We start from the raw sequence: 25,391 nt of genomic DNA on the forward strand, positions 1-25,391 counted from the left end.
AGTGTCATCTGCAACCTCAGGCAGAGAGGTGGCCCCAAAAAGAAACTTCAGTTCCCTGGGAAGATGGGGGCTGGATTTCAATGTGTGGCTGGAAACCATCCACCCCTTCCCTGAATTTGAAGCACTTGTGTCAGAACCCATCCTTACGGCTTCAGGTTTGGGTTGAAATTCAAAAACATTTTTATTATTTATTTTTAATTTGGATTTTTCTTCCATCTGTTTCTGGGAGACCTTGGCTGAAAATCTGTTTGAACAGGCTAATATTAACCTGTTTTTATAGTTTGAGGCCAAATTCGAGTGAGAACAACTCCTGAGATCTTAGAGATGTCACATACAGCCCTAGGCCTCAGTCTGCTTTTAAGTCTCATTTAATTTCACCTATATAGAAAGGCTGCCGTTGCAGAGAGTTGTGGTGGCCTTATTGCTGGGCTTGCATAAAAGCTAGGTCTGTTTTGCTCTGTGTGTGTCTGCCTGAGATCTTGCTGCTGTGTTTCTCAGCCTGCGCTCCCAGTGCCAGGCAGAAAGACCACCAGTGTCAGCTTGTCGCAGTTTCAAAGTCAGAAAACAGGAATATTCCCCCAGTACCCAAACAAAGTTAAACAAACAAACCTTGGGCAGAGATGGAAAGAGAGGAAATCTAGAGTCTTTGCTGGGGCAAGAATAAGAAAGAAGAAACAAAGGGCCAGGTCTGGAGTTACCATAGTCAGACAGGAATGAAAAACAACCACCAGTACATTTATATCTCCTTAGAAGGGGGGAAGAAACCCTACTTTTAAATGGAAATGGAGATATAGGCTGGGCTGAATGACCCACAGCTGCCTTATGTCAGCAATGATGCAAACTGTTTGCATGCCGTCCTTTTTATAACTTCCTCAAACCCAATTTCTCTTCCTCTGATTCCACCCTAAGTGATAGCCTATCTTGAGAGGTAAGAAAAGCACCTTGCTGAACGGCCTTGGAGGCTTGTTATCATTAGCAGAATGCTTAAATCCTTCAAAGCAAAGGTTCTTTAGGCTGCTATTTATTTATTTACTTAATTAGTGCTAGTTGTATTGAATGAATCCCCTGTCTTAAAGCTGGAAGGAAAGCAGCTGTGTTCAAGGACATAGCTACTGCAGGCCCAATGCAAATGGCAATCGTCCCTGTGGAAATCTGTGAAGTTACTGCTAGTGTGTGCCTTGACAGGTTGTTAATGGGGGAATGCATTGACCCAAATAGATGGTATTTTAGGAGACTGGCGAGATGGGTTTGTGTCTACAGGATGTCCTAGTAAAGAGATCAAAGCCAAAATGTTTTATCCAAAGTCTAGAGTGCTTTTAATGGTAGAAATATATATTTCCTGTATCTAGTGACACAATAAATTGGGTATCCACTGGGTATTTGGGGTTAAAACAACAATTTGGCTATGTTAATAATTTATACGTTGACACTTTATTTCTGATATTTCTTTCCTTTCTTTTCCCCTGCACGCTATGTAGAATAAGCAATGAGAAAATGCAGTAGAATCTGTACAGTTTAGAAATGGGTCCCTCTCTGCCTCAGTCTTTTTTAGTTTTCCTTAAAAATTTAAGTGTTGTTTTTTTTTTAATCTCTTCAATTGTATGCAAACTGAAAAGCAACAAATAGAGAACTTGAAAAAAAAACGCAACAAACAAAATGGTGAGGAAAAAATTGTAGAAGCATCAGTCATTACATCACATTTGGTGGTAAAACCTAGTGAAATAGAGCAAAAGAGCAAAAGCCTTAAAAAAAAAAAAAAAAAAAAAACAACACTCCAAATATTTCAAAGTGAAAAATTTTGGATGAAAAACTATGAGATTTTTTTTAACTGTCTTTCTATTTGTTTAAATCTGTTCTACTGCTATCAAGTTAGCTTAGAAACATGAGTGTTAGAGTCAAGAGGTTCAAAATTCAACCTTTTCAACAGAAAATTGAATTTCCAGAAGGATTTCATGGTCTCTGGTAGAGCAAGATTGATGTTTTTTGGGAGTTGAGGTTTGGACTAGGTTTAGGGTTTTAAAGCTGAAATCTTGCACACTTTGTTTCTGTTGATTTTTGGCTCTACTGCAGCAAACATCTTGATCCATTATCTCGATTTGCAAAAACATCACAAAAATAGTTGCTTTAGTGAACTATTGGTCCTTTTCCCATTTTAGGTTAGATGCAAAATCAAAATACCAGTGGCTAATTCTGTTCTTGGGATTTCACCCTGAATTTATCCCAACATTCAGAAGTGTTAATCTTCAAATATTTGGCTTTTACCTATCTCCAGTCAAAATATGTTTCACATGACTTCATCACTTAGCTAAGTAAATTGAAGGCAGTTAATTGTTTGTTTCTTTCTTTATTCTCAAAGTAATTAGAAGTTAATTCTCTCACTAGCTGAAACAATACTATGAGGTGGAAAAAAAAATAAGTTTTTTTATTACTACCAAGGGTTTTGTTATTGATTCTAACAATACAATTATGCCTGTCTTCAAGGTGATTCAAGGTAATAATGCCCTTTCTCTGTGGATTTGAGGTCTCACCAAACATTAATTGAATACCTCACCTAAGAAAAAAGATGGGCTAAAACTTGTGCACTACAGTGTATGTTAGTATTTCATCATCTTTAAATCTAGGCAAACTGGGGAGTAATACTGCCAAGGGAGATCTATACGTTTTGCTCTCTTGGCATCCTTACAGCCAGCCAAAAGAAGTTGTGCAATAGCCCTAGGGCCAGTGCTGGTGCTGCCCTTGCCTTCAGCAAGACCATGCTGGTGGTCTAAGGGCCAGTCTTGATCCCACCAGCTGGGACAGCCCTGGGCTGTGCCCTGTTTCATACAGCAGGCAGGACCCAGAGCAGAATGCAAAAGCAAGATGACAGGCCCATGTATGTTTAGGAGGAGGGAAATGTCTTTTTGTTTCCCTCCTTCCTTTCCCAGGTTTCCAGCAACAGCATCACACCATCATTGGGCCATGACATGGCTTACCCCTCCTACCGCGTGACACAGCTCTGGCCTTCCCTGGTACTTGCTATGTTTTTCTTCCCTCTTGCCACTTTGACCCTCATATACATGTTTTTACTGTGCTAGAAATTTCCTTTATATAGCAAAGAAAGGAGCTTTGAAAGGTCCTTTCAAATGCCAGAACATCAGAAACAGTGGAGAAATGTAGCGTGACATTCAAGTTTAGGCATGTTTTTCCTTTGACTGCATTTTTCATCTCCAGAGGAAAGAGGGACCTTTCAATATGGGTCTTATTGGGTGTTCATTTTCTTTTCAAAGGTAGGGTACTAGCTCTGCCATCCCCAGCAGTCTACGACCTCTATCCCTCAAAAAATCAGACAGAAAAAACCACCCATCATCATTAATCTTAAACTTTATCTCTGATTATTGCGTCAACAAAACAACCTTTTCTTATACCACCCTTTGATATGCTGGACATATGTCAGAAAGACATGGGCCATCCATATCTTATCTTACATTAAGAAGAGTTATCCAAAAATGTACCTTCATTACTGCGACAGTCATGTCAAAAAGAATCGATTTATTGTCAACGCATCTAACCTAACAATGTTAATGGACTCTTCAGACATCTTCTCCTTCTCATTTGTTTCCTACATGCCTATCAAAGAGACAAAGCAAGATAGTTACCAAGCTCTGGGGAGTGGTGTGTGTATGTGCTAAGAGAGTCCATGACAGCTCCTTGGGCTGCCTTTAATGAAGTGAGATGGGGCTGGAGGAGGAGGAGGAATCGGGGCGAGCTTTCTCCAGCACTAGGACAGACCTAGAGCGCTTCTGCTGCTGCTATATTTTCCCAAACTTTAACAGTTCTTTTGGGGATTAGTTAACAATGAGGTTGGTTGCTCTATTGGTTAGCAATATGTGGAAAGCATTTACCCGTGTTTCACCTCTACGTATCTATTTGTGGCTCTGATGCAGCCAAAGGCTTAGGCTGGTGGTGCTTGGTGCTGCTGTGAAGGATAGATGTCCTCTGGAACTGTCAGAAGGTGAATGTTTGATATTGGGCAGAAGTGTTTTCTACATTGTGTCTTTGCCAAGTCAGTCACTGGGAAACCTATTCTGAGAAAGGCTCTGCATTCCTGTTATGAATGAACTCACTTTTTGCCAAAGTCTGACTGGCTGTCTGGTGCTAATCAGCGGTAACAGGATGACCTTTGCAAGTGAATAGAGCAAAAGGCAATTTGTCTTATAGAACTTGTACAACTGTTATGTTTAATGAAACAACATGATTATAATCTTCCCACAAAGGCACATAAACAATTAAAGTAAATCTCCCTCACATGTTGCTAGGTGTTTACATAACTCATCCTTCTCCCTTATCGAATGATGTGTACAATGCACTCCTGACTTGCAGAACTTGGATCGCATAACTTTAATCAAACCTGATAAACAAATGTGTTTCCTATAATGCTGGAACAGCATCAGCACAAGTCAGCACACATTTATTTATGCACCCAAGTTCTGTTTTAAAAAAGGCTTCCAGTTGCCAATATCCAGTATTTAAACAACCAGAGGGAATGCAGAAACGTATGCTATTTCTAAGAGTGTAGATACTGCTCACTCGGTGCGTGTTATAATCTTCACTTTGTCCCGGCTGCCAGTCTGGGGCTTGAGTTTGTAATCTGAAAGATGATTGAGAGGGCCAGGTTGTTGGCACCTGTATTTTTTACTTCAAGTCAAATCTATCATGAACTTACTTGTTTACAAGCATTTAGTAAACATGCACTGAAGGTGGAATGTGAAAAGTTTTGCTGTCCAACTCGGTGCTGTGCTGATCTTGGTTCATTCAAATGTCATTTCACAGAGGCTGAACAGAATGACAAAACTGCTTATAGAACCTGAAGGTCTCAGTCTTGAAAGTTTTCTTTTTCTTTCTTTTTTTTTTTTTTTTTTCCTTCTTACTTTATGTGGGAAACTACAGAACTTACTTTCAGTGGACAGGAAAAAGTGTGTTAATGTGCCAACATCAAGTGAATTCCACGAGTCTTCTATTCATTAAACTCCTAGTTCCTCCGCATATAATTTATGTCAGTTCAGTTATGCTCCTCCAGGGTATGCCACTAAGAGAAAAAAAAAGTACCTGGTATTTAGCCAAAAAGAGGTGTTTTTGGCTCCAGAAATCAACTTACACCTACTGACAAAGGAAAAACAGGCATGTTTTGCCAAAAAAAAAAAAAAAAAAAAGCCCACAAATAACCAGGCCTATTTTTTTAAACCCTGCAGTTAGAAGGCATAACATTTACATTGTTCTTTAGAGATTCACTTTTCCTAACATATGTAAAACAAAATATTTTCCTCCATGATCTGCCTTGTACATATATGATCCTGCTCATAACATCTAGTGGTGACTTCGTGCTTGCAGAGGACTGCTCAGTGACAAATCTGAACCAGACTTGGGGCCCAAATACAGCACAGCAGCTGGGAGCGATCAGCTCTGCTCCCAGAATTTGACTTGGGCTCGCTGATAGCAAAGTTGGCCATTGGATACTGGAAGGCAGAATGAGTCCAAAATTCCTAGCTAAGTAGAGTAATGTTAAAAGCAAAGGGCTAAATTAATTCTGCTCATGGAAAGTACTTGCACTGCTAGCGAAACTTTGAGATTGCCGTTCCTCTCTCCCCTAGCTCTGGCCCCCTCCCCAAAACCAGCCGGGTCCTCCTGGGTTCCCTTGAAGGCTGATCTGGGGGCTGGGGAGAGCGTGTGAGGCTGATTCGCTTGGAGGCATCAGGTTGCACAGTGCCCTGTGTGAGGCTCACTCTCTAAGTTAATTATGCTAATTGGAGCACTGAGATTCCTCAAACCTGCCATGTTCAATACGTCTGCTTCCTCTTTGGCACAGCCCAGACCCGGTGCGGTACGAGACCCTCTGCAGCCATACAGATGCAGGAGCAGATTTATGCTTGGAGAGAGGGACTGGCCGCTGGTCTGCCCTGTGATGGGGGGAAGGAGATGTGCTGCAAGAGTATCCGAACCTCATTTCTGAGGTCCTGGCTGGATCCATGTCACTTCCTCCATAAATTCTGGCAGGCTCTAAAGCCTCCTCCATAAAAGAATGTGAGCAATGGAGAAACTCTGAAGACGGGTTCTGAGTGGGTGGGAGACTTGAGTAATTGCAATGTCTGATGAAAAGAGAAGGACGTATTTTAAAGTAACAACAAGGCCTTTCCACTGAAATAAAGTAATTCTTAAATCCGCTCCATTATGTGGGCATTAATCTCCAGTCTCTCCTAGGAAGCCAGTGGAGATGATGAAGGCTGGTCAGAGGAAAGTGAGACCAGGATCTGGCATGTAAGCTCAGAAAAAAAAGGTGAAGAAGAGGAACATTTTTCCTTTCTCCAAGGTATTTCATTGACAGGCATTTGGATAAATCCTTTCTATTGAGCAACATGCCACGCTCCAGCCTCTACAGCCTCTTTTTGTGTCTTGTGTGAGTTCATCTCATGCCACCTATACAAATAACACTTTCAAACTGAATTCATAAGTCAAGTTACTCTGACTTTATGGTTTTAGTATGTGGAACAATCATGTTAAAAATATATCAAGGAATGTAATTTTTTCAATATAATTTCGTCTATTAATTTATTTTAGGGGAACTCTGTTACACAGCATAAAGGAAACTATATGATGAAGAATTTATCTCTTGAGGTTGGAGTCCCCCTCATTTCCTACATTTTCATTCAATAAGAAGCTACTAAAGGGGTGGGTGGGGGAGAACCTTTCTTACTTTTGTTAGTTGTGTCCAGAAAAGTTCCATCTCTAATTTCTCATGGGAGGAACTAAGGAGTAGCTCTTCATAATGTTTAGAGGTTTATAGAGCTGGAGACAGTGAAAGCATTTACTGTTAATGGGTAGCATCATTTGCAACAATTGTCTGTGCTTTGAGAAGTTATATGGGTAAATCTCACTGAACATCAAATCCCATTCCTGTGGAAACAGTGGTGTAGACTGCTGAAGCGAAAAATACGCTATGGGAGGAAAAATGTGTTTAATTTCAAGAAACCTTACCCAAACATGTACGGGTTAAGAGGTTAGAGTACTCTATGGTTTAAATGTCATTTACCTTGCTAAGGTGCCCTGGTTTTGATTTAATTTTCTTTTAATGCTTTTAAGGTAAAGCTGGAGATAAAAGAGCATGGTTCGGAGATCATTGGTGTCAATGGGAATCGCTTAATTCACTTCAGTAGGCTTTGGTGTCAAACTTAAATGAAGACATCTCATGAATTGGGATGCAATCTACAGCCCACTGAGGCCAGTGGAAAGACACCAGTTTTAGCAAACTTTGAAGAGGACCCTGAACACCAGACCAAAACAGACTACTGGGGTGGGGGAAGTTAGATGCATTTGCTCAGTCTTGAAGAGCAAAGCTTAAAAGCATATTCAGAACAAAAACCTGTTTTTAATGAAAGGCCATCTGTCATCAGACAAAACCCCATAGATTTCAGTGGAACTAATCCCAAATTGATGGAGAGTCAATATGGCCAAAAATCCGAACAGCACTTTCTCCTTCAGTAATTATTAATCAAAATATAGTCTTAGAACTGACTTTCCAGCTATTAAGATACAAGTTCAAGATGAGCTTCCCCTGCTCGTGCTGATGATATGGTCTGTACTGAACATGCCAAAGGAGCTGTAGAAGAGTGCTCTCCTTTAGCTGTTAATCAGCTTACCAGTTCTTGCACAGAGAATGCTGTATTCTGGACTATGATCCTGGCAAATAACCAAAGGGGAAGTGGATTTTCAAATGCTTATTTTATTAATCTTTAAATATCACCTCGCTAGGGCTCCAGGTGCTGAGTGGTTTATAATACTCTAAATTGTAATCATGGATAATTTTTAATCCTGTGCATACATTCCCTACTGTAACTGAATGGGGATCTCGGATACTGTGAAATGCAGAAGAGCTGCCTACCAGATCTGTTTCTACTCTCTGGCACAGCAACACAAAGGAAATTTTCTGCTAACCCATCAAGTCCTTGAATGATTGGTAAAATACCGTAAGAATCTGAGAGCATTTAAAAGGAGGAGAAAGATACAGAATCACACGTTCCTGCCCCCAGCACATCAGCCAAGTGGGACCTAATCCAACCACCCCCTGTAGTTAAATGAAGAACTTGACTAATTTTTGGATCAAACCCAGGTAGTGCACTGCCTCACATTAAGAGCAGTTCCACTTATCTTTGAGTTGTGTTTTCCTTACTTTGTTTCTGTACAGCTAGCTATTTGCTTGAGGGCTGGAGGATTCACAGAGCAACAATGTTTGAGTTTTTCACTGCTACTATCTTCAGTTTCAGGCACGTTTTAACAAGGAACTTGGGAGCTTTGCATTATGACATTAAGTTTATTAGGTTGGCACAAGAGATATTTACAGAGGACTTTGGCTCACCCTCTTTTCAACATTTATTAACTCAGGGGTACAAGGCACAGCCCTGATTCACCCATTGACTGTGGCTTCCTTCCAGCAGAGGGAAGCGGGTGTAAGTGATGATTTTTAAATTGCGGAAAGGATTGGATATAGGTCTGTTTGATTGAGGAATAAGTGTTGGCGGTAGAGGAATGGGTCTGGCAGCTGGCAAGGTTTGGGGAGACAGGGGAGAATTTCACTGCAAATTAAATTACAAGAGGATCTATGTGATAAAAGAAAGCCTCCTAATGGAGGTTAGTGCTCATTCCCTGTGAAGAGCCATCAAGGTTTGGATGGCTGGCATTTCTAATTCTGTTAAGTGTCAAAATCGATGCTTGATGGGTCTGTGGGAGCCAAGCAGTGGGCACGCCTATGCTGAAATACCAATTTGGTACGAGAAAGGATTCAGGAAGGGACTTCCCAGAATAAAAGAGTGAGATGTGTCTTGAAATTTAATTTGCTTAATAAGGTTTTAAAAGCATTAAAAAATAAAAACTCTAAATAGCAAGGCCATTTCCACCCTCCTAAAATAAACCTTGAGCTTCGTTTGCAGTTTTCCACTTGTAAGTGACACGTGTAAGCAGAGGGCCTGTTGTTGCAACCCTGGAATGCTCCCAAGCAAATGATGCTTCTTTATTGAAAGCAAATGAAGAAAAAAGAGAATCTGTCAAGGAGAGAGAACAGTTTAATTGGATTAAAACCTATGAGCATGTACAGTAGGGGAGGAGAGAGCTCCTCTCTCCCCGATTCCTGTGGAGAAGGCGAGGAGATTACTGGGGGGTGAAGCGGGAGCTACGCGGCACAGCACAAGCAGCCATCCAAAGCCTGGAGTTAGCCAGTGCAGGGGCCCCGGAGGAATTGCCGGCTTCTCTTTGGTGGCTGGGGAGTTCTCCCTGGAAAAGGGTGGCTGGCAGTGCTCATTAGAGGTAGCGCGGGTCTCCTCCAGCACTGAATGCAAATTACAGAGCAATGTTTGTGTTTGTGGTTCATTAGCAGTCAAGTGGTTTGTCCAAAATACATTTTGCTTTTTCTCTAAAGGGACAGCCTGTAGATTCAAGCCTGAGATGTCTTATGCATTTCAAATGACTTACTCCAGCCCTGGTCTTTCATCCCCACACTGTTATTTAAAAGAACCCTGAGTTTTGGATTCCTTTTCATCGAGGAAGCAGAGACTTTGCAGGGGAAGGTATAGCCATGCTTTACAGCCAAGGTGGGAGGTCGCAAAAAGTCACCTGGTGTCTTGCTCTTGGGTTAAAATTCGGACAAAGACGATCTTCGCAAATTCAAAGTCTTATTGCAAAGCCACAGCTAATGACAGTCCAGAGTCAAACAACTTTGCCAAAATATTCCTGAGACCTTGGGATGCTATCTCAGTATTATATCCCATAGACGAAATTTCTGAAGGGCTCAGCATTTTGGATGCTCTGCTCAGCTGCAGGTCCAGAGCCTTGGAAATGTGGGTCCTGAGCCGTCTCTTGGATAATGCTTGGGGCACATGGAAGACCATGCCAAAGTTGCAGTTCTGAACTCTGGATGTTAACGTAGGCTGAAACTTTGAGGCTGAGGTGTTGAGTTGGCCCTGAAACATTGCTACCCTGCACCCACCCTATGCCAGCAGAAGGGATGGAAAGTAAAACTTGGATGCGTGCTCGCCCAGAGAGGCAGGGACAGGGAAGCGAGGAAATTCTGCAGGTCGGGTGGGGGAAGGGGCTTTGACTTGAATACGAAGAAGCATTTGGAGCCAAACCAGCAGCAGATTGTGGTACCTTCTTAATTCTGTGAGCCACACATGAATGACCTTTTTGTCTGCCTCTGCCTGCCTGCAGTGGGGGGTTCCCCCCCTGCCTTTCCCCACCACACACACTCATTGATAATATACATGTGCTAAATAGGATTAACTCTCCCTCATCTGCATGAGTTGTTCCTCTCCCTTGCACCACTCAACCCCCTCTCCCCTCCCGCACCCTTCAGCCCCCCAGCTCCTTCTGGAGCTCCATGTGGGCCTTGTGTGGAGTTTAGCTCCCTCATTGTAGGGCAGCTGGTAATGTGAGCGGGGCTGAAAAGCCGGCTGTCAGGCTCAGTGCTCAGGAAGAATAGGCGGACGTCTGCTCCGCAGCTTTCCCTTTGATAGACGAGGATAATCCCTGCTATGAGAAGACTGAGTCAAATGGAAAGGGAGAGCGAGTCCAGTGCCCTCCCACAGCCCCGAAGCAGCACAAATTGCAAATCCTGGGATTTGAGGGGGGGGGACAGCTCATCCCACTAAGCACCTTGTGATGGATCCATTTCTTCCCGGAGAGGGGAGGGAGGCAGCTAAGCCCTTTTCGCAGCCCGAGCAGGGAATAGCTCTTTTCTGCCCAGGAGCTGTGGGCAGGGTGCAGGGGACAGGACCACGCTCCCTCCCTTTGTGCTTTCATCAGGCAACATTCGTGGCTGCCACATGCAGGGCTGGGACACGGGGTGGTGGCCAGGACAGGAGTGAGTCCTGAGGGAGAAGCGGTGGTGTTTCAGGGCCTCCTAGGTGGCCAGGTCACAAGGCTCTCCTGCCAGTTTGGGAACAGGGCAAGGGGAAATACTGCTGCAGAAGTAGGAGCTGAGTTTTTGAATCTCAGTCCCAGTCTGTGAGATGTGAGAGGTTAATGGTACCCCACCTGTTAGGGACTGTCCCTAGGAGACAGTTCAAGGTCCCTTTCTAACCTGGACAGTCTGGAAGTTGGGTTCCTGTCCCTCGGGTGAGTGCCTCACCTCAGTCAGGTTGGTGTCTGTGACTGGACCTCACTTTCTACAAAATAGCTTTGAAAAGCCTTGATTGAGATGTTCATCTGTCAAGAAATGGTGACTTAAAACAATCAGGAGGGAGCCTTATCCTTTTTTGCATGGGAGTCGTATGGGGCTGGCATTCCTTAGTGTGTACCCAGAGGTTTAGGACAATGTTCAGGCAGGATATTAAATAACTTTGTTCACTGATGTTTACAAAAATCTATGGTTTAGCACTTGGGCCAAGTGCTACCATGTTGCTTGGTAACACCCCTGGCCCACTGAGAGAAGAAAATGAGGCAGAGCCAGAACAAGAAAGGACAAACCAGTGAGAGGCAAACAGGGCTCTTCAGCTGAACTATGAATTTCTTTTGCATGTTCTGTTAAATCTGTTTAGCCGCTCTGGGTGCATCCAGTCCTTAAGATATACAGAGTTGAGTCCCAGGTTTAGGTCCAGGTTAAACACCTTGTTCCCTCACCTTCTCCAGTGCTGAATTTACCTGTACTCAAAGAACCTTTTTGATGCAAAAACATCATCTTCAAGACAGGTTTCCTGCAAGGTTTGCTAAGCCTCTGCTTCCAGCCCGGGAGGGCACCGTGGAAAGCTGCTCTCCCAGTGTTTTAGGGCCCGCTCTGCCAGATGGAGTTTGAAAATGGAGAGGCAGCACAAGCAAATGGGTGGCACTGACTGAGCACTTGAGAACCTGGAAGGAACTTTTGTTTCCAGTTCAGCTTTCAAAAGAGGCGAAAGGCCAAAGGCTTTTGCATTATTTATTCCAACCCATTTTCCCATCCTTACTTGAGGCTCAAACAAAAGTGGCCCATGCCGAGTTTTGCAGATGGATTAGCAATCAAGCATACAGCTGCACATACCTGGCACTCAAGCGCTCGTGCTAGCCAGCCTCCTAAGAGCCGATCTCATTTTTGCTTTTTGGGTGCGGGAATGTGGGAGTGGGTGGAAGGGCCAGGATGTGAGAAGCATCCACAGATGTTTTACGAGAAGGAAATGAATCTATAGTTTAGGCAATCTGATTTACTTGAATCTCCAGATTGTTTTCTTGGAGGGTTTGGATTTTATTTTTCTTAAGTTTCACTGGAATTTCTGATGGAGGTTTGGGCTGTAGCTTATTTTATTAGAATTGATTTTCCCATATCACTTTATATAGCCTTTGTCTCCTCTTCTTGAGGCCATCTTGATCATCTGGAATTGAGGCACTGACCTTTCTGTAGAAGCAATGAGAGATATGGCAGCTTCCCTCCAATACAAAAGTCTCGATTGTCATGAACAGCTTCATCTTTATCAACATCAATATACCTTGGAAGCATTTCCCTAACTAATTTCAAAATGTTGAGCTTCCTTATGATTAAGGACCTACCAATTGAATACCAGCTAACTACAAGCAGCTCTGTGTATCACCTTGCTCTATTAATCTAAGGGAACAATCTGCTGGACAGCAATCTCCCCACCAAAGCAATGAAGAGCTTGAAATACTGTCAGCAATTCAGGTAAAATTTGTAGGCTTGCTACAACTGTGAGCTTAACGCTGTTGAAAGGCTTGCATGTGAAACCTGGCTGACAGCAGGCTCAAAACCTCACGCTCCACATATGGTTCCACCTAGCATGGACAATGAGTGCGGCAGTGGCTGCCAGGGTGGAGTGAGATTTCAGCTGAGATTTTGGCTTTGTTCAAATCCAGACACTTCAAAATGCAAATTCAGAGAACATAAAATAGAGTAAGTTGGAAACAAAAGGCAAGGGGCTGGATTTGCCCAAGGAATGTGATGTGGAGAGGTGCAATGTGGCTTCATGGCAAGGGGTTTTCTGCTAGCTTTAGAATGCCCACTCCAAAAGAAATGCTTTTCCACATGTTGTACTAAGCAAAGACTGTCCTCTGCCAGGTTTGAAAGACAAGCGTTACAACGAGGTGCATAAGGTGCTCTTTCTGCAGCCAAATCCCTGTCTTTTTCCGGGTGTTTTGAACTGAGGTCAACAAAATCTTTCAGGAAAGATGCTGCATGCCTGTATGCACACACCAAGTTGTAAAAATCTGTGAAACTTTCATGGAAAATGAATGGACAGGCCTCCCTGTAATGCAAAGCAGCCTGTGTTCTTTTTGCACTTGGAAAACTTGGAAATAGGAGTGAGGTCTGTGTTGGCACAGGGAAAATCTTGAATCCTCACAGCCAGCAATGCTGGCAGCCGGAGATGATCATTGTCAATAATATGCAGGAAGATTGAGCTCCATTGTTGCGGTTCATTATTAAATTACATAATTTTCATTTTTTCCATCCTTAAGATTTACCACTTAAAATGGTTTGTCCTATGCAATCAGATGTGATCCTTGAGCCTCAGCTTAAAAAAACAATAACAACAAGCACTCTGTAGAATGGAAAAATAGAAAGAAAATAAAGGGACTATATAGTAATTCAGTTAAATGTGAGTAGAATTTAGAAAAGACTTAAAAACAAACAAAAACAACACCAAAAAAACAAAATGAAACTGAACTGCATCCAGATCGCTGCTTTGGATGCACAGATATAACCTCTTGGCGTGAGGGTCAACCCAATCTTCTTACCCCAGGGAGAAATACCTCTGACATGGAGGTGGGTATCGGGAAGGTAATTTTCTCAGGTTCTGTACTAGCTGTTTGATGAGAAATTTGTTTGTAATTTAATCTCCCCAGAATAGTGTTTTGCAGTGGACTTCAAGTTTTGACTTGGTGGCTCCCTATGCCTCAGCTGGAAAGAGGTAACTTAAATTTTAATTAGTGCAAATGACTGCAATGACGTCTGTGAAAGCCGGGATGTGGATACTCAAACGTTATTAGTTCAAAGCCAGTAGAACTGCTTGATTAACGTGGCTGATTTTCACAACATAGAAAGCAACTGCGGGGGGACTAAGTTGAACACTAGCAGGGAAAGAATCTGAACTGCCAAGTTACAGCTTCAAGCAGCTAAGACCAGTTATCCTGCTCCACCAAAAAGTAGTTGCTAATGGCTCCGTGCATGTGCCCAGATGCATTTTTCCATGCCAGCAGCTCTCTGTTTTACAAACTTGTGTGCTGTGAAACATTACTGCAATTCATTCCCTGAGATTTCAGCTAACCAAGACTTTGCTGTAGCTGATGCCTTTGGATGCTCTTCCTCCTGGATCCAATTTGTGCTGGTTTTAATTTGGGAATTTAAATCCAACATCTCTGCTTTCTCCCACACTATTAATGAAAGGTCTTATGGTGTCTGAATTTGGATTTCCAACCTTGATCCATTTCTAACTGTGGGAAATAATGTGATTCAGTAGATATTGGAAAGACAGACTCTGAATGCTTATCTTCAGCCCCTCAGCTTGTTTGATGTTTTCCTTCTTTTGTCCAGCTGAAATGGAAGATGTGTAGATGAGTTGGTGGTGAAGGATTAAATTTATATCCCATAGACAATGTAGGGAGAGAGTAGAACAGTATACCACTGTGGCAGCAGGCTGAAGCTCGGGTAGAGATGGCAGGAAATGTGAGAGTTCTTCCAAAAGCCATGGCAGGGATCGTATGTGATTTATTTATATATTTCCCCCAATGGGGAGATTCTGACCCCAGAAACCCCAAGTGAAGAGAGGAATGATGGAAGCGAGCGCGCATATTCTGCAAGGGGAAAGCAGGGGCAGAGTTTTGCCAAGGCAAGCAGCTTTGCAGCAAGGATCTAGATACAAACTAGCAGTTCACACAGGAAAAGTTGTTCCGCTTTTTCTATCTTTCTTCCACCTCCTGCCTCTTTGTTTGGTTTTGTTGCATTGCTCCTGGGACGTTCAGAGTGACAATAAGGCAATTGTTCCTTCATGAACAGGGCTCAATGAAACAGTGCAGAAAAAGTGACACGGCAAGAAAATATGACAAATATTCTTTACTTCTGTGCGGAATACTACCATTTCCTCAGTACGTATTCCTGAGCAGAAAAATATCCATCAAGATATCGATTTTAAACAGGGTGTTGCCAATTGTGTTTCTCCTTTCTGGAAGTATAAAGCTCAGATCTCTCCTGCCTGCCCTGTAAAGAGAAAATGCACCTAATATCAATTACATTTTTAATCTCTAAGACCTAGTCTGTGAATGTGTTTGTGTCTATGTATACACACAAACTGTTTTCCCTTTGTCTTCCTATCCAAAATGCAAAAGCATCTCAGATGTTGTGATTCCTCCAGGTTTTTCCCCTGTGGGAGGATGGAAACATGTAACATTATCTTCTAGCTGCCTCCTGCCTGTCTCTGAAATTAGCATTTCAGTGACTGAAAGGTAGTTAGTTTCCACACACACACACACACAAAAAGAAAGAAATAGAGGGTTAGTACAAGGCTGACACTAATAGTAATAGGAGATAAGGGAGAGGGTACGGGACATGTTCGATTACTAAATGAAAACCGTGATTTTACCAGGCGTGCGAACAGAACAATGAAAGGGGCTTTTACAGAATGAATTAACTCTTTGGGTTTCTGTAATTAGCTACCTCAGGAAGGAAAAGCCTCAAAGGGCACATTAACCATTAACACAGAGTTAAAAGAAGGCTCTTTTACCATCCTAAACCTGTGGTGTTGTGTTTTTTGTTTGTTTGTTTTTTTGAGTATTTCAGTTTTTATTTCTGATGTATTCTCCAAGGCAGAGTGCATACACCCCTGGATGCTGAACTGAAGAACAACGCTGATGCTCCGATCCCACGTTAATTAATGGAGTCTGTTGTTTATGGCTGTCGTGCCAACAAATCACCCCTTGTGCAAAAATTAATCTCATCTCCTGCGTGGGGCCGTGGGGCTGGGTGGCTTGGCTTCGCCAACAAAGGCTGGAGCTGAAGCGCCCACCTCCTGAGAGGGAGCAAGGGCTGGAGCTGCGGCCTGGCAGCCGGCCTGGCTGGGCTCAGAGGGGCAGGAGGCGGAGGGCAACTGAGGACAGGAGGCTGCTGAAAATGTTTTGGCCTTCCGCCTTTCCTACAAGACTCCATTTCTGTTTCCGATGGCTGAAGACACTTCTGTTCCAAATCGGTAACAAAAGGCTTCTAGCCTTCTCCTTTTGCTGTTAGAAAGTTTGTTTCTCTTGCTACCGAGTAGCAGAGAGGGAAAAATGGTGGAAGTCTTGGTCCTGGTTCTTTCTTCCCAGCTGAGTTCTGTTCAGAGCCTGTAGCCAGGGGGGAAGATTTGTTCTGTGCAGCTTTTCTGAGCAGAAACCCTCAGGGAGCTGCCGGCTGCCTATGGAGATCAGAGGGACATCCCCGGCGTGTGCCGGTGTCCCTCAAGAAGCTTCACAGACTGGCGCTGCTGGTGGCCAGCGGTGTCATGTCAGGCACCGGGCGGTTACTGACAGTGAACATCCAAATAATGCATCGGGGTGGACTTAAATAGCTGCTTCTGGAAGGGACTCGGTCATTGGGATAAGGGCAGGTGCAGAGGTGGGAAGTCCCTGGGATTTTTCTTGGATTTTTTTTTTTCTAGTTTTAATTTTAAAAAGCCTGAAAAACTTCTAAAAAGATCCCGAGCCAAACCCATAGGGGATAGAATTGAAGGGGGAGGGACCATATTTTTGAAATCCCACAAGAAATGTTGATGACGTTGAAGGAGGAAAAAAAACAAACTTTTTTTTTCCCCAATGTGCTTATTAATTAGGCAGCTTTAAGATCGGTCCTTGCACAATCCACCCTGCTCCAGTAGATTTCAGACACTCCAAAAAATAAAATGTCACTGTAAGGATACACAAACATGGTAATGTTTCTACTCTTGGGTGTTCCAGTTCCAGCCGGGTTGGTGTATGGGTAGAAATACTGTGAAAAGCTGCATCCTGCTGTGCTCAGTGGATGGCTGGTTTGCTCAGGCTGAGCTTGTTCTGCAGTATATGGTGTACGAAATTGAGTTTCTCTGTATTTTAGGAAATGAGTTAGAACAGTAATAAACAGTCCTAAACTTTGAAATATTCAGAAGCTAGGTCTGTATACAAACTTATTAGAATTACTGCTTTACTCAGGAGCTCTGCTTGGGTTGTGGAGGTTCCCCAGCACTGCCCGTGATTCAGGAGGTAGGCTGGGGGAGGCACAGGCAGTGCAGTCTGTGTCCATTAAAAAACAAAACAAAAAAAACACTTTTCTGCAAAGTGAGGGGAGGCATGGGATACTGCGGGGCAGGAGTGAATCAGTTTTGTTTTTGAAGGAATGTAATAGTTTCTGACCTGTGGTGGAGGAACAATGAATCTGGCTGTCCCCTTCTGGAGCAGAGTGCTTTCCTTTGGTTTTGCCACCATATGATCGTGGCTTACCATGAAGCCTGAAATAGATCTCGGCCCCTTCTCTGGCATCTCGTATCAGGACTGGGTAACAGCCTGGCAGCAACTGGGTGAGACTGGATAACACAGCATGTGTTATCCCTGCTGGGATGGTGGCTTCCCAGCTGGCCAGCAGGGACAAGCCGGTACTGTCAGCTGTCTTAACCTGTTACAGGCACCCTCATCTGCCTGCACTGCAAACGGTGCTGACGCAAGGGCTCTGCTGGCTGCGGGCGCTCTGCATCCAGCAGCAGCCCGGGGCTGGAGCTCCCATAAGCTCGCATCCTGCATGGGACAAATCTTGGCATCCCTTGGAAAACCCAAGGGAGAGGAGGGCAGAGCCCATGGGGGTGGTTAAGTCTCTCTCCTGCAGTGTCCCCTGCAGTGGGAAATGGGGCCACTGGCCACCAAGCACAGGCAGTCGTGCCCTCTGTGCTCAGCTCTTACAGCTGATGTAAAGGAAATCAGCGTTACCTGCCTCTAGCAACTCGGTAAGGAAGAACTTTGGGGGGAAAAAGTAGCTTTTTAAAGACGTTATAATAATACTTCACTTTTCCCCCAAAGGAATTAAAAATAAATGCTTGTTTAGTGCTTGAATCCAGTAGTTAAGCAATGGATGGTGAGTTTATGTGTACATCTCCTGGGGGTGGATGGTGCTGTTTGCTCTGCATGGTGAGGAGCCAGGCTCAAAAGCCACGTGAGCATAGCGTGGGGCTTGAGCTCTGTTGAGGGTAAATAAGCAGTTGTCTGCTTACAGAGATTCCTTTATTTTAGCTGGACCAGGATTCAGATGCCTGATTTTAGGCACCCATTTGGAAAGTGAGTGGGCCAGATGCAAGACTTGCAGCTTCCACCAGTATCTGAGACCCAACACAAAACCACAGCTTCGGAGGATGGTTTTTAGTTTTCCCTGCCACAGTTAAAAACATTGCATTTAATATTAAACATACATTTATTTTTAATCCAGAAGCCTGTCTTTCTGCTCTCAGATAACCCATTCGTAACGGGTTTTTCATCCAAGCAGGGGAAAGAAATACTTGGTCCTGAAAGCCAGCTCCGTAAAGAAACACAAAGAGCATCTTTCTGAATAGCACACGAGCGTGAAAGGAAACGTGCGTTTGCTGGAGAAATGGAATCATTTGTGCTCAGAGAAGGGAAGGAAAAAAAAAAAGCTTTTCAAAAGAAGATCTGTGACTGAAGCTCTCCAGAACTGTTTAACCTGTTGGGGATATTTAGCAGATGAATTCTGACCCACGTTCTCCACTTTGCTGTACCCTGCGACAGAGCGACGCGGCATCTGCCGCTTGTGTTCCTCTCCAGACACGCTCACAATGCCGGAGGAAACGGGGGAGAAAATTATGCAAATTGCTCTGAGCAGATTACTTTGACCAGCTGCTCTTCTTCCTCCTCAATCAAAGGTCTGCCTGGGAAAGCCAATCCAGATTATATATGTCAGTCGCATACGCTGAGGCTGCTCCTCGGGCTCTCATTTTCTTTCTCCCCAAACGGGGAGAGGTAAAACACGAAGCGCTAAGGCTATCAAATGCTCCAAAAGAGGCACAAGGGGATGGGAATTCCTTTTGCTTTTTGCACCGTAGCACCTTGCCAGGCCGCTTGCTGTTGTTTTTCAGGGCTATTCCCAGGGAAAGGGGTTCATCTCCATGCTAGCAATTATTGAATTTTATTATTAAGCATGATGAAATATAGCAGAGAAAAAAACTGAGCAAAAAGGCTCCCTAGACAGTGTGTTCACAGCATGGCCTTAGGTGGTGTTATTAAGGGCATGGGTTGAAAGCTGAGTAGATTTACCCTATGCAGCCAGGGGTGTTGTTGGCTCTTTTTTTTTTTTTTTGGTTGCTCTTGCAAAGTGAAATTTATTCATGAACACAAAGCAGAGGCCAACCTGCTCCTGCTGACGTGTACCCAGCACACCCCCCAGATGTGGCCGTGACGTTGCTCCCAGACAGACCGAGAGCCTCGGCCAGGGCAGGCTGCGGCTCCTCTCCCTCCCTGCCCTCTCCTGCCACACGCTGCGTACCCTGCACCTTGAACAGTATTTGGTGTCCTGACGAGACTCCACAGCTTCATCAATGTTTAATATGTTTTTCGTTTACAAATAAATAAATAAATAAATAACATGCCGCCACACCAGAGAGCACCCAACCCCGGCAGAAAAAAAATACAGTCCTGTCACAGTCTCGTGGCGAGCCAGATTTCACTGCATTAAATCACCATTAAGATTCTCTGTAAGTTTGATGGAAACTTCATTTCTTTTTCGAGTCCCATATACAAATCAAAGAAAGTCCCATGTTAGCATGTGATAAAACACACACGCATAAATATGTGAGCTGAACGTTGCTGCAGATCTGTTGGGATGCATCCTCCAGAGGGTGCAGTTCCAGTAAGAGAGCCCTTACTGTGGTTTAGAGAGATTAATAATTCTGTTGCCCTGGTTTATTTTCTATCGGTCCTATCCCATAGATTTTTCCCAGCGGATGCCAGGGTTGCTGAAGATTTTAGCATTTCAATACCCATCCCCTCCCCTGAATTTCTAATCCGATTCAGCGAGGCGCTAGGCAGGCGCTGAGGAGCCTTTCCCAGCAGGCACACGCGGAGGCTGAGAGTTGCTTTGCTGCTGTGGGGTCTCAGAGCGCGAGGTTTGGCAGTCTGGCTCACTTTTTGCTGGTTTTACCTGTTCTGTGATCCCCCGGTTCGTATGGGAGTGGGTGTGATGAGCGTAAAGAGAAGTTAGTCAAGCAAGCAGCATTTAGAGAGTGGGCTAAAGGTTTCTGGCCAAAGCTGTGTGTGCCGAGATGCTCAGGGCAGTCAGTGCCGAGCTCTCCCTGCTTTCAACCCACACTTGCCAGTGGTGAAGGTGATATTTTTTTCTAATTTGAACCAACCAAAATTATTTTATTTTTTTGAATCATTTGGTGCAAAAAAGTGCAACATAAGTAAATACAATTGAATGCAAAATTCCTTTTCCTTCTCCCCTTCTTAAGCTGTGTTTTTAAGTGGTACCTAATGAACCCTAACATTTTTCAAGAGTTTAAAACAGCCACGGTTTGGATTTAGCCTAAGAAGTATACTAGTATCATTTAGCGGGATTATCAGTTGTTATGTATTTCTTCATACCATCCTCTTACCATTCTGTGCAGAAAATCTTTATAAAAAGGAGACAGTGACAAATAAAACCTGCTGTATGCTTGCCCTATTATTTCTGGATTGCCCATAGCGCTTGCCTCGGTGGCACGCAGGATACGCGCTGACAACAGAGCAGTCCGAGGGACCGGCTGCTCCGTCTAATTTCTGTTTGCTGCCGGATGAGTCTGAGCAGCCCGAGCTCAGGGAGAAGCTGCAATTATAGCTGTGATCTTGACACCAGAGTTCACCTGCTTTTCGGGAGAAGTTTGCGGAGGTTTGGAAGCTTAATGAGCTGCAGCTAAAGCAGGGGGAGCTCTGCTGCTACTTCTTTCGGGGGGTTTAAGCTCCTCGGCACCTTGCGGTCTTCAGTTTTTCTGTTTTGTTCTGGGCCCACAGAGTGCCCTTTCTCGCTTTATTTTACCTAGCATTGGCTCTATTCTGCTTTAGCAGGACTGTGCTGTACAGAGAATTGCTGCGGTACATTGATGGAATGAAAGTTACTAGTTTAAAAAAAAAAGAAAAAAGAAAAGAAACAACCCTTGAGATACGACGAATTAGCTGCAATTTTGGTGGTAAAAATGGTCTCTCGTAGCTGGCTATTAACTGCACTCTGGTGAATACATTTTCATGCAAGAGACGGTTTGCTATTTTAAAGGAGTCTCCTTGAGACTTGATCAAGTTATTTTCGAAAGTTTGAGGTATTATGAGGAGGTAAATTGTACTGCTCAGTTTTATAGACACATATTTTTTAGTTGCAGTTGCCTCTCTGTGTACACTCACTGAAGCTGGCTGGGTGGGTACCGGGGGAAAAGTGAAGCAAACTACCCTGAAGAAACTGGAAAAAATAGACATACTTTCCTGTTACTCTAGCATAGAGGAAGTATGACCTTGTATTTCATGGTGCTGTGGAGTAGGCTGGAAATCTCCCCCTCGCCAGCACGCTTGCATTTCTAAGCTGCAGCCAGGATTCTCCTTATCTTTTATGGCGCACAGTCACCGACGTGCCATTACGGGTCATTTGTCAAAAAACTCCGCTTGCTATTTTTGACACACAGTCAAGAGTTTCTTTTCGCTGTTGTTTTATTTTGGTTTTAGGCTAACAATGAAGGGAGAAATCCAGCCAGCATGGTAGCTCAAAGTTAAGCAAAGCGATTGCCTGTGAGATCAACAGCTCCAGAAGAGGAAGGAGCAGCAGAGGCTGGAGCCGGAGAGCCCGTCAGTGGGCAAGTAGAAAAGAATGACCGGTCCTGAGTGAGCACGGGAGATGGGCATTACTCAAAAGCCACTGATCAAAACAATTAGTAATTGGCAATTCAGCGGAGTGGCTAATGATTTGTGCGTATAGTAGCAATTCTCTCACCTGAAGAAAGAAGTTTCTTTTGGGATCTGTACTAAAGTAGCCCAGACTGTTTCTGCAGGTAATAGGAGGGCATCTCAGATGCACTAATGCCATCGGAAATTTGAAATCCGTAAGGTATTGGATCAGCCTGTATTTACCGTGTCTCTGCAGGGAACCTTAATTGCCGAGAGGAAATGACTTGCCGGCATTTGTGCTTGCCTGCTTTGACGTTATTTCATCATGGGCAATGTTTTCCTTGTCTACTTCCAGTTTGTTTGGGCTGCGGCATCAGTGGATCGCTCGCTCACTCCCAGTTAGCCCAGGCTGGTGCCTGGCTGGGAGACCTCCCAGGAAACTGAAATGTTGCTGTCATTTCTACTGAACCAAGGGGATTGGGGGGATTACTATTGGGTCTGCTGCATCTTGAATGATACGTGGTGAATTACTTGTTTGCATTCAGTTAGTAAATTCAGGGTAAGCTTCTGTTCTCTACCTATATTCTAACTCCTGCCCTCCCTGAAACCTGTAATTTCAGGCTGATAAACTGTATTTCAGTGATCTATGGCTATTTTTTCCTGATGTCCATTCTTCTTTGCCTTCCCTCCCAGAATTTACTGTATTTCACTATGGAAAAGTCACTAAACAGATCCATAAAGTTATAGACAGCTGGATGATTCTATGAGCTTGTTCTTTCTTGTTGCACACAGGCATTAAAAAGTTGGATCTTTTTTCATATGTGGTCTTGGGGAAGGTGCTAACTTAATACAGAGCTGCTCAGTTGAAAAGCAGTCTCAAACCTGGCCTGTACTGCTGGAAGGGAGCACGGGACATGCAGAAAGGCAGGAAGTGGAAATGGAGGCTTGTCATGTCGCAACAAGGATGACCTGGTGCCCCTTCTCCTTTCTTCTGTCCTCTGAAGTGTCCTTTGGATCTAAAAGCGAATTTATCACGGTGGCACATGGCTCTTGCTATCAGTATGCATTGTGAGTTGGACCTACATAGGATGTGATTTTTTTCTTAATTCAGGAAGCTGTGTGTGGCACTGTTTTGCTCAGCCTATCACCCTGAAGTACACCACGGTCTGCTTGCTGAGTTCCTCACTGCTTTCCTCTAGTACTGAAGGGCAATGTGGATTTTTCCCATTATATTTTCAGATGCACAAGCTGAACTTAGAGCTGGAATCAGTGGATGCAGCTTTTCCTGGCCTGCAGAGCGAGCTGGTTTGACAGGAGCATCAGCAAGAGAGAATAAACATAGAAACTTCTTTACCGAAAGGGTTGTTAGGCATTGGAATGGGCTGCCCAGGGAAGTGGTTGAGTCACCATCCCTGGAGGTCTTTAAAAGACGTTTAGATGTTGAGCTTAGTGATATGGTTTAGTGAAGGACTTGTTAATGTTAGGTCAGAGGTTGGACTAGGTGATCTTGGAGGTCTCTTCCAACCTAGACAATTCTGTGATTCTGTGAAAGGCAGCACGCGATCAGAGTCACCTGTAAAGCACACTTTGTGATGCTTCGGAGCAGGATCTTGACAAAAGCAAGTAAGCAAGGTGTTCTCCCTCAACCTGGTGCCATAAACCCCTCCCTCTCGTTTCCCTGCCCCCTCCCCAAAATCCACAGGAAGGCAGTGAAACCTGATAGGCAGCGAAGTCAAAGACCTGTCCTGTTACCAGGTTACCCACTGCTAAATCTACAAGGGACTTGGGGACATTGTGTGTGACTGAACAAGTGACTGTTCTGTCCTGGGGGTATAAATCTAATGCGAGCTTGTCAGCGTAAGCCTTATATATTTATGGGAAGCTTTCAGAGGAGCTGCATGGGATCAGAGTTTCTGTTCAGCTCTGAGACAGAGCTTCTCCCGGCGTGGCTGTGAACAGAGAGGCATGTCCCAGAGCCGGGCTGCTGAGCCCTGAAGAGCAGCAATGCATTTGTAATGATTTGTCACTTCTGCAGCTAGCGTAAGGGACCAGGAGTGGGAGCATGAAGGATGGAAGGGACACCGGGGTAAGGGCAAGGAACATTCACACTATATTTAGGGCAGGAGCTGATAGTGGTAACAATTGCAAGGATCATATATAATGCAGTAAAACTGTCTACCTGAAATATAAACAAAAGCCCTTTCCTGAGGCGCTGAGGGGTGATCAGTCATGTTGACAGTCTCCTCAGCTAAGCAGCCAGGACATCTCATTCAGAAACACGGACAAAGTCTAGGACACGGCTTATTCCTTTAATAGTATCCTGGAAATGCTGTCTTTGCTCTGGTGCAGAGTAATGACTCCTCTCTAGACATTTACGTGGACTTCATGAGTGGGTGCCAGCACCTTCGGTGTTTGCAGCACCCTGGGCAGGATGAGGACTGTGCACGTGCTGGGATGCACCAGATGATGGGAGATGCTGACTTAGCATATGCTGTCACTAACTTGTCTGAGGACATATGTTGATCAGCTGTATGGGATCCCAGATCAAAAGCTGTTAATGTAATTCCTAGATACATTCATTTTGCTTCTTGGGTATTTCCTTTACACAGTCAAAACAGCACTAAACCCAGCAGAACTCAGTCCTACACAAGTGTGCTTGAGACCTGAGGAATAGGCTCTGTTTTGATATGTCCCTTTCACATATTCGATGTGACATATTCACATATGTCCCTTTCACATATTTCTTCATCCCACATGGAGCAAATGTACTGAAAAACTGCATTTTTCACCCTTCCCAAGACATCTGGTTTTGGCTACTCTCGGTGAGAGATGCTGGCTCAGTCTCAGTTAGTACATCTTTACGTATGGTATGCTGAGAAGGAAAACTGTCCTCATTCTTCAAGGAGTGGAAAGTACACAGATGCTGCCCGTCGCTTCACGTGGTGATTCCCGTATTCTGGAGAGCACCGTCTTTTCCAGGCACTGCCAACAGCAGTGACAGAAAGCCCTCTGAGCTGCAGGCTACGTGGTTTGCTCCCTGTATCATGCTAATTCTTCACTCTACTACTTCTAAAAGTCTCAGAAGAATGAAATTCCACTCTGAGATATCCAGATATGATTCAAGAACAAACCCTTCAAAGTCAGAGATGGAAGGTAAGAGATACAGGGGGAACCTGATCCCAAGCCTTGGTGCACAGGAGGAAGGCGTTTGATTGCAGCTGTATTGTTCTGCATGTCAAAACTGATGGATTGTTAGGAAGAAGGAGCTGTCTCCAGGGAAAAGAAGCCTGTGGCCGGGCTACCAGCGGCTGCTCTGGGTCCAAGAGAGGCTGCAGTGGGGCTGGAGGTGGCAGCGCCTTCCTGCAGCTCCGACGAGCAAAGCTCCCCACTTCCAAACTGCTCCCAGCCTTGGCTCCCAGCCCATCGTTTGCTCCAATAATAAATTCCCTCATTAATTGGAAGAAGTAACTCTGATGAGCTTTTGGTAGAGTTCAAAGGAGCAGCAGCCAGTTTCTTCATTCCCAGGTTGGCAACTGTCCTTCCTG

At 44.2% G+C, this 25,391-nt stretch overlaps 1 long non-coding RNA gene across 1 annotated transcript; it reads left to right on the forward strand.

Annotated features, from left to right (window-relative positions):
- Positions 1 to 893: 893 nt before the first annotated feature.
- Positions 894 to 19,546, forward strand: LOC310881597. The gene is made up of 2 exons (XR_014572465.1): positions 894 to 928; positions 18,470 to 19,546. It is a non-coding gene; the product is annotated as an uncharacterized lncRNA (long non-coding RNA).
- Positions 19,547 to 25,391: the final 5,845 nt, after the last annotated feature.

This window comes from Anser anser (assembly GCF_964211835.1).
Source record: "Anser anser genome assembly, chromosome: 14".
Lineage (NCBI taxonomy): Eukaryota > Metazoa > Chordata > Aves > Anseriformes > Anatidae > Anser > Anser anser.